Raw genomic sequence first — 10,751 nt, 5'->3', positions numbered from 1 at the left:
ACTTTCACCATTCATACATCACATGAATTAACATACTAAAATAACATGTAAAGCATATGCATTTATCATTTAAACATGTAATCAAACACACTCATAACACTATATATGATTACCTATAAACCCTCCAAGTGAGAAGGTAAAACTAGGGTGGGGATGACACCCACAAAACTTCACTACTACAATAATAAAGTGTATCCAATTAAGGTTACAATGGTTTGACCATGAATCATGCGTTTCCCTGTCAAAGGCTTACAAAGACTGTTAAGTCCCACCTTGTTAGAGGATTTCAACACCTTGTTAGAAGTGTGCCTGGTTAGAGGAATTTAAGTTACAATTAAGTAAGCACCCTATTAAAGGATTTAGTACAACCTATTAGGACTAATCTATTAAGAGAGTTAACTGAAATCACCTATTAGAATGTCTCAGCATAGATCCTTCAATTGGCACTTGCTTTCCTAATAATAGATCACCTCTACACAATCTTTGATTGATCCTTCACGATATGGTGTATCAATGGTGTATACTTCTCTATCCTTTATTCTTCTCTAACTGATTCTGCAATACACTCTCACTACTAAGTCACCTTGAAAGCTCTTCAAACTATCTTGTTCACTCCTCCAATTCTATCATTCACCCCTTATTACTACATAAAAAGTTTAGGGCTTCATCCTCCTTAAGAAGAATTAAGTGGCTTAGGGTTAGGTATGAATCTATGACTAAGATTAATCCATATTATCACTTAAACCTTCCTATTTTCTAATTAGATGCATGCAATTACATAGGGATTCCAAATATAGATTTGTCCTTATCTCCTACAGATCAAAATCTATCCTTAAGTTGGCTTAGAAATGATTTACATAGTTATTTGTGCAATTACAAACAAATATTTTAAAACTATGTCACTTAGCAAATGAAGTCACTAACGCTCGACATGCACTCTATTTCTACTTCTAACTTGACAACTGCATTTCTCAGTATCCACTATTTACTCAACACTTGAATTACTCAGAATGGTCTATCTACTCGGCACCTGAGTGACTCAACACTCATTTCAACTTGGCATGGTCTAATATTTACATGTGATGCTCAACATGTATTACTAGTTCACCATGAACTATGTAAATGGCTTAAGTGTGTTTACACTCAGTTGTCAAAACCAATTTGAGATAAAAAAAATGCATCTTATTTTTCTTCTTTAAAATTTATTAATTTTTTTTATCATAATGGTATTCAAGTTGGGTATTCCTTTGATTATTTCCCTCAAAGAAATGGGCAAGCTGAGTCTACTAATAAGAATCTAATTAATATTTTGAAGCAATTGGTCTCAGATAGTCAGAAAAGTTAGTATAAGAAGATACATGATGCTTTATGGGCTAATAGAACCACACCAAAAAGAGATATTAGTATCTCACCTTTTGAATTAGTCTATGGAGTGGAAGCTAACTTTCCATTATCTCTAGAGCTTGCTACATGTAAATTAAAGATTGTGATTGAAAAGGATGTTTTCAAAGATGGATTAGAGAAGAGGATCCTATATCTTACCAAAATGCAAGAAGAAAGAGAATAGATGGTTGATAAAATCACTGAACATCAAGGAAGGATAAAGAAACATTGTAGAAAATCAAGATCAAAATGAAGAGAAAGCAATTCATGTTGCTGAAAATGGTCAAAAATCCTTAATATAAAATAAGTAAATGTGTGTCATTGATTTAGTGAATGGACAATTCAGATGTGATCATAACAAGCTATGTGGTTGGTGAAAAGTTAAATTGATGAAAGAATGCACACCATTGGCTAGTTGAAAGTCAAACACTTACTTGTTAGCTAGGTCCCATTCATTTCATTTCAAGTGATGCTTTGAATGATCATAAGATCATAAAATGTCAAAGAGTTATGATGGTACGCCAATGATGCCCTCATTGTAAGATTGAGAGGGGAAAGAAATAGAGATATGATGCTACAAGTTCTTGTTAGATCATAAGTAGTAAAATGTAAATTTGAGAAGCTATGATAGTCAAGAGATCAGAAGTCTTCAATTGAAAGGATGAGACACTATCTTGATTGTGAAATCACATTGTTATAAGATCGTAAGCTATAGGAGATATCATATGATCAAGAAATTGAGTTTGAAAGGTTAAGATGTTATGCATTATCATAAAATCATATCGTTGTAAGATTGTGAATAGTTTAGTGCATTGTATCATCAAAAGTATAAGGTCAAAGAGTTAAGAAGTTATGAAGAGGCTGTAAGATTATACTATTATATGATCATAAACTTGAAAATAAAAATTCATGATTGCCAAAAGATCAAAAGCCTTAAAAATCAAGGTTAAGATGCTACAATGACATCATGAGATTGTTTTATCAATAGACATAAGTGTTGCATGTTAGCTTGACATCATGAAGCTAATGTAATGAGCCTTGCTCAAATTGATCACAAATTGCCCTAATTTTCTACTGGTAATAAATGGTTACAAGATGCACAATGAATATAATCCTTCCTTTCACCTATTAATGCACTAAGAGAAAAGGATGCATCTACAACCAAGACATGTTTACAAGATCTGAATACAAACTAATATCAAATCCAAACTCTGGTATCATATTTATAAATAAATACTTAATTCTGATAAAGACTAACACCTACAGTAGTAGCATATAATATGCATGAATAAACAAGAGAAACCTGATTTTTGAAGTCTCTTTGAGTCTCTATTGAATATGCAATCAATATCTCCAGGTATTATGGTATTATGCCCTAATGACAAGATAATACAGTGTTCCTACAACTAGCTCCTATAGAAAATGCCCTACTTATTCTTCCTCTTCACACCTAGCCCATGGCCACAAATTTGGCACAATGAAGTGATTATAATACCACCTCCAATCGGCAATAATTCAGGTGATGTTTCACACCATCAAAATTTCTATCATTGGGATTTTTCGTTCCCAAAGACAAATTGATTATCTGCAGGCCCTTGGCTCCACAAATACATTAGAAAATGTCAATAACAAATCCAGATGCCTTCCCATGAGGCTCTCTCCTCTATTTATATTATTCCTGCAACCCCCCCTCCCCCCCCCCCCCCCCTTCTAGAAGAATCATAAGTGTTATCTTATTGCACTATTCTGGAAGCTTCCTCCTTTCCAACAATAGATGAGTTGTGCTTCTCGATGATTCCCTAATATTAAATTAAATATAAAGTCATCTCTTTTAATTTTTAAATTATTTAATGACTTTATAAGAAATAAATTTAATTATTTCCACTTAGCCTTCAAAGGATGAAAGGCTAAGAAATCTATTGAGAGCTAAAGAGATGGGGACATTATAGCTAAAAATATAGACTCTCAACTATGTGATAGATAGAGTATCATAAGACGGTCAGATCATAGGATTGTGAGATTACAAGCATAATGACAAGGATTTTTAGTTTTCATGACTACTATCAGATATTAGTTGATTGATGATTGTCATTATTTCACTATAAAGAGTTGTATGAAGAATAACCAAAGCAATAAAATGAGAACATGACACATGGAATAGGTGGGCCCATGCTATAAAGAAAATTGGATAGTTAGGGTTTCTTGAATGTCAATTGTCTAATCCTTGAGATCAACAATAGTTGCATCATTGCAAGGAGTAAAGGTAAGCCTTAGTCAAGATAAAAAAACAAAGACAAAGCATTAGTAAACCATGGTTACATCATTGCATCAAATGAAGACATTGAAGGAATGACAGTTGTGAAGCTGCAAAATGAAAGAGAAGGACCCACAAAGGAAAGTGCAAAGGGAAAAAATAGAAAAGGTTTATAATGATTTGATCTTGACCATTGTTTTGAGGTCAATGATGGAAATTCAATTCTACAATGACCATTTTAATATGAATTATACAGACTTGATGCCAAATAATAAAATATGAAGAAAATGATGATTTCTATAGGATTTCCTAAGGTTGCATGAAGATGAAAAGTAATCATGTATAGTACCATGGATTCAAAATCATCAATAGGAAAGATGGCATGTGATAACTTCATATTTTAGTATCATTTTCTTTTCTATTTTGTGACTATTGCTCTACTAAACTAAGGGATGATAGAAAACTATAAATGTAATTTCTTTTGATAATACAAAGGTTAGAAAACTTGATGGTGAATTGGCTATGTAATTCTATTTACCCTATTTTCTTGTCATTTTTTGTTCCCCATACTTAGATTAGTTCCTCATTAAGAGTTGAAGGACAATTACATGTGAACCTGTGATAATTAGATGAATTCCATCTCACTTTGATATTTGTAAATGCTTCATAATATGCTAGATAGTTTCATTGGGAATTGAAGGATAAGTGTAAATGAATCTATTAGTATTTTACTAAATTCCATTTTATTCATTTCTAGTAGTCAACACAATTCTATTTTCTCTTAGGTGCATTTCTTCTTCCTTTCCTATTTTTTATTTAGATGGTTAATCTAAATTTAGAATAGAAGTAAGAGTCAAAAATATGAAGATAATATATTATAGTCATTCCATTGGGTGTGATAGGTTGTCCAAATATATTTTTCCTAAATTTTTTGTGCCTGCAAACAATTTGGTTATCGTTTACTACTCTTGGATTAAGAGCTTATTCTATCAAAACTTCTGAGCTAATAAAGACATATTCATTGCATATCATTTCAAGTCATAGGGTAGTTACACCTTGTAATTTAGAGAGAAATGATAGAACACATGCACTGACCCATTTTTTGGTAACATCCTTTTGTCTCTCCAAAACATTGGGTATCAAAGAGTTAGGTTATAAAATCTAATAGGAGAAAAAATTGTGAACCAACACCATGTTGAACATTAAATATAACCATGCACAAAGAGAACTCATAACACCATTATTTGTTAACAAGTAAAACCCTGGCTAAGTGAAAATGCCGGTGGGGATGATACCCATTAGATGTTTCACTAAACGATAGGATCCTGTGAAGGATATTGACCCTATTAGGAGTCTATGAAGTACATATAGTGTCTTGAGTCCTTGTTAGAGGACTAGGCCTTATTAGAAGCCTCAAACCTTTTAGGAGTTTCTTTAACCCTATTAGGAGTTGGCATAATAAATATAATGTATGCAAGAGCCCACTACCTTAACATGCAATTATACAATTCAGTTGTTCACAAGAGTAGATATATATACAATACTTTCTGTTTATTGTATTTCATAGTTGCTCTGATCAAATATTAGATGTAGTTCACATATCATCAATGAAAAATCTTGCTTAGATCATAAATATATCACATATTTCATCACATATCACACATTACTTTCACACTTATCCTAACAAGATAAGATCTTTACTTATACCTCGTATCTTCATAATTCTTTTCTTGGTCGGCCTTCATGTCTTTACATACTTGACATAATATATGATAACTTATGGAATAATATCTACATAGTCAAATCATCATGACTTAGTAATTATTTTGTCAACAAAATAATTACTTAATTTGCATAGTCCAATTCTCTGCTATGCTCTATTCTGCTATGTTAAATACCCGTACTGGTATTTTAACCATATCTCGCATCGTACTGTTTGTACACACCTGTGCACTAGTATACATCATTATGATACTATCATAGAGCTTTCCTTAACTATGCATAATCTAACTCTCAACAAGTCATCTGTACACATCACATCATTTCTCTATGCTACTGCAAACTATCTAAAACTTAGACAATTTTCTATCTCTAAATGCATAAATGAAATATTGAATACATGTTGCCATAAATGACAACCATCAATATATCTATCTGACCATATTCCCAACACTTCCCACTAGAGCATCCAAGGTTATCTTATTATTTGGATCATATCTCATCTCTTGAATTCTTGACACTCTAATTTCATAGATAAGAAGAAGGGTTCTGAGTACCTTGCTTACAATCGTCACATCATCAATTTTCCCTCTAGAGGCTTTATTTGCACATACACTAGCTTTGATTCTCTCAACATATTTTGCAATGTTTTCATCTTCTCTCATCTTCATCTAATCAAATTGACCTCTTAATCTTTTTACCTTGGCTCTTCTCACATTATCATCACCTCCATAGATATCTTTTAGTTTGGTCCACATCTCATGAGTAGTAACACACTCTTTGACTTCATCAAATTCAACATAGTTAAGAGTGGATGCAATGTCTATCATCATAATATTATGATTCTTCTTTTCAATAGTCTCCTCCACAGTCCTTGTTCCATTGGGAGCTTTATACTGGGTATTCAAATATTTTAGACCTAAATCACTGATGGTTTCCAGATGTAGCTTCATAAGTTCCTATCATGCCTTGAAGTTATCTTTGTTCATTCTATAAGACATCTTAATCTTTATCTTGGGTCCTTGAAACCTACTATACAAGAACTAAGATCTTTGATACCAATTGTTGGAAATATAACAGGAGTAACTGAGAGGGGAGGGGTGAATCAGTCACCACAAAAATAAATCCTAGATCCCTTAGATGTCAATACAAAAGATAAAATATGTTGAAACTATTGTCACTCAGTTAACACATAGGCACTTGGTTAACACTATCAATATGTTGTAACTCGGTAAGAACTATAATATCAACTATTACTTGGAAAATAATGAATATGTAGATCTTAAGATATTGAGTGTGATTAACCTTAATTAACTTAGTTTCATACACACAAAATAAATGGCATGAACACAAGTGACACCAAGATTTAACATGGAAACCCAATTTGGGAAAACCACCAATTGCAACTAGTTACTGTTTTTCACCCTTTTGAAGTGAGCCCCATTAGGAGCCAACCCTGTTAAAGGTTAAAAAATACACTATTAGGTGTGATCTTGTTAGAGGATTTACAAAGTCATTAAGCCAACTCTATTAGGAGATTTGATACACTGCTACAATGGTTAGAGAATAACAATGATATGACTTGATTGGTAATGCAAACTTATCTTTGCTGATTTTATATCTCAATTTTGGCTTTAGTACTTGATCCTTCTTGATCAAATATACCTTTGTAGCTCCTCAAGGATATTTTTATTATCCTTCCAATTTTCTTCTTCTAAGCATTTTCTTATCTTCCACACATTCTTAATTACATTCAATCCTCAACTTAACCTTATACTTATAGCATATACATTGTCAAGTTGGCTTGAATACAACTTATAACAATTATTCTTCATCTCTTTAGTCAGCTAGAACCAACAAACAAATCTATTAAACTCAATATGCCAAAACAAGAAAATTCTTTATTAGTTGACCCTGCTCTATAGACACTATCACTAAAATGATTTTCCTATGTTAACCAAGTGAACTCAATTAACACTGCAACTTCATAAGATTTCTTTGGTAACTGAGTGAGCTCAGTTAACACTGGTTCCATCCAAATTTTCCTTTGTTAACTAAGTGAGCTCGGTTAACACTCAAATTCTCCAACTTTTCTTAAATTCTCCAGTGAACTTGGTTGACACTATCTTCTAAACTTGTTAAATGCTCAAATTCTTGGTAGACATAGGAAATTATCTTCATCACCCAAGTGAGCTGGACAGACACTGACTGGAAAAGATATGACATTTTTGTAACATCAAAGACAATATACAATTAATCAATTATTTTCAATAGTATTGACCACTTTAATTTTTCTATCTATTTAGGGATTGTATGAAAAACTTACAGAAAGATTTGTCCCCAATTTCTTCCAAAGGGCCCTACAAAAATGAACCTAGAGTTTTACATTTCTATCTAACACTATTATGAGTTATAGCCCATGGATTTTGATAATGTCCATGAAAAATAGGTTTGTAATATGGGATGAATATTTGTAGACTTGCAAGGGACAAACTTGTTAAAAACAATAGTCCACCAAGATAATTGGGGGGGGGGGGGGGTGGGGTGAATCAATTATCCAATAGTTAAAATATTAATCAACATTAAACAATATTATCCATTCAACCAAAGTAAATAGTAACCATAACAAGATGCACATATAAAATTACACTAGCTATGTTAACTAGGGAAACCCTTGATCAGAGCGAAAACCTTAGTGGGAATGATGCCCACAAGATGATGTACTAATATAAATATTTCTTGTTAGAGCATGGACCTTTTTAGGAGTCTATTACAACATTTAATACATATGAGTCCTTGTTAGGAGACTTTGAATCCTTGTTAGAAGATTCCAACCCTGTTAGGAGTTGTGCCACCTCTGTTAAGAGTTGTAGAAGATAGAAGGACCCATTGTCCAAATAGCTTCTAGGGAAAGATCACCAAACTCACTATCCAACTAATCTCTCAACTATTTCTAGCTAAAAATTTATATGTACTATACCTTAACTTCTTTCCTCTATCCTATCAACTAGACCAATCACTATCTAACCTTGTAGACTAGGTCATGAACCTTAGATCCAAGTATCCAACTCCAGATCACACAATAAAACCCTGGCAATGAAGTTTCCTTCACCTTTGATCTACTCTCCTTAACTTCACATTCCTCTTAAAATCATTCATACATCTCTATCCATCCATCATCCATGATAAAGGAAAATGTCCTTCCTTTATACCAAATCCATAAAATAATTCCCTAAGTCAACTATTACCCCTTCTCAATTAATTATTATAGGACCACATTAAGAACACATTACACTTATTGATAACATTAATATTTCACCTTGCAACTTAAATAACTTTTCGTTCACGTAACATTATGACAAGAGAACTTGGCCATGTCATCATCAACATGTCTTCTTCACATCTTTAACTTCAGCTTCTTAGAATAACAAATCTGCTAAGAGATATAGCAAGTTTACTAGAACATGCCTCTGTAACCTCTATCTCAGAATAGTCTTCATTGAAACTCACTTAACTTCTTCCAGAATTAATATCTTATGCGTTCAAGGTTACCTATGTATACTAGACACATAGTATAATCTCCCTTTAACCTTGCAACTAAAATTCATCAATGATCTTTTCGTACCAACTTGATCTTTACCGTTGTTCTTTAATCAGATACCACAAAATATTGCTATGTTGACATCAATGAAAAACATATTCATGAGTGTAACATATCATCATGATAATAATATAATCATGTTTCTACAATACTCCCCCATAGGAATATCATTAGCATCCATGCTTCCAACAATCTCCCCCTTTGGCATTGATGGCAACATAGATGAAAAACATCTAGTTTCAAGAATACCAATTGCAAAAGATTGTTAATATTTCTTTTCAAATCCTCTTCATCAACTATTCTCCCCATTGATATACCTCAATGTGCTTTACATCAAACTATTTTTCCACGTTGTACTCTTTTTGCTATACTTCTTTCCAACTAATTTTTTGAACATGTTGTACTTTTTTTCTAGGCTTTCCAAACTACTTTTCCATGCTGTATTTATTTTTCATATTGTACTTCTCTCCCATTGTTATCAATGTCATTTAGGTTTTAGCAACCATCAAATTCTACAAAAATTATTTCTAACTAGCTCAGGTGTCTAAAGACACTATTCAAAAACAACATCCAACAAGAGTCCTAGATGACTCTGTCCATCACAGATACTCCCCCATACATGAAGGATCAACATTTAGTCTAGAAAAATAATAGTGCTCTATTACACTAGACTAATGCACTCCTACATCATATGCTCTAATGTAGAAAGGGGCATAACCCCTAGCATACATCACAAACACTTAAAAGTCTCTTTGGGAAGAGGCTTAGTGAAAATATCTACAATCTTCTCTTTACTGCTTACATACTCCAATCTAATATCTTTTTTTGCAACTTTTTCTCTCAACATGTGATACTTGATAGAAATGTGTTTAGTCTTAGAATGCAACACTGGATTCTTAGACATATTTACTATACTTGTGTTCTCATAATGTATGACAATATGTTGACTGAATTTTATACTTATATCCTTCAACATCTACTTCATCCAAACAACATGATTATAATTGTTTGTTGCTACAACATATTTTGGTTCTGCTATACTTTTTGAGGTACAATCCTTCTTCTTTCTTAGCCAATAAACCAATCTTCCTCTAAAAAAGAAGACTCCACCACTAGTGCTCTTTCTATCATCCATACTACTTGCCCAATTAGCATCAACATAAGCATATAGAGTGAAATCATTAGATCTATCATACCACAATACAAACTTTGGTGTTTCTTTTAGGTATTTAAATATTCATAGCTTGTTTCCAATAGTCATATTTACATGCTTCATTTGAATTCTTAGGTTGAACTTGAGATATCAAACATAGTTCTTCATTGATTCTTCTTGTTTTCATCACACCTTTATCTCTACTTTTGATGATCTTCTTAGGTGGATGATTCTTTGTCATATTCTTACCTAAAGTAGGATTTATTATCTCAACTCTCAGCTTTATTGAAGGTTTTGAGCTTTGCTCTTGCCTTATCTCTTCTTCATTCTACAAAGCATTGTTAGTCTCAAAGAATACTTCATCATTCCTTGGTTTAGTAACAACATTCTCATCATTTGAATTGCAATCAACTATTCTTTCTTGTATCCTAAATTTCTCATCAACTCTTACATTTTCACTTTCCATAATAGTCTTAGTTCTTAGATTATAACATCTATAAGCCTTGCTTTTCAATGAATAACCAAGCAACATACCTTCATCACTTCTAGCATCAAACTTACCAATATCATCATCTCTTTTGATATAACACTAACTATCAAAAATTCTAAAATACTTAACTGTAGGTGAGTGACCAAACCAC

The sequence above is a fragment of the Cupressus sempervirens genome, chromosome 8 (genome assembly GCF_028749045.1).
Source record: "Cupressus sempervirens isolate cs-2001-9-10 chromosome 8, ASM2874904v1, whole genome shotgun sequence".
In the NCBI taxonomy this organism is placed as follows: Eukaryota; Viridiplantae; Streptophyta; class Pinopsida; order Cupressales; family Cupressaceae; genus Cupressus; species Cupressus sempervirens.
Note: the sequence above shows the minus strand (reverse complement) of the source record.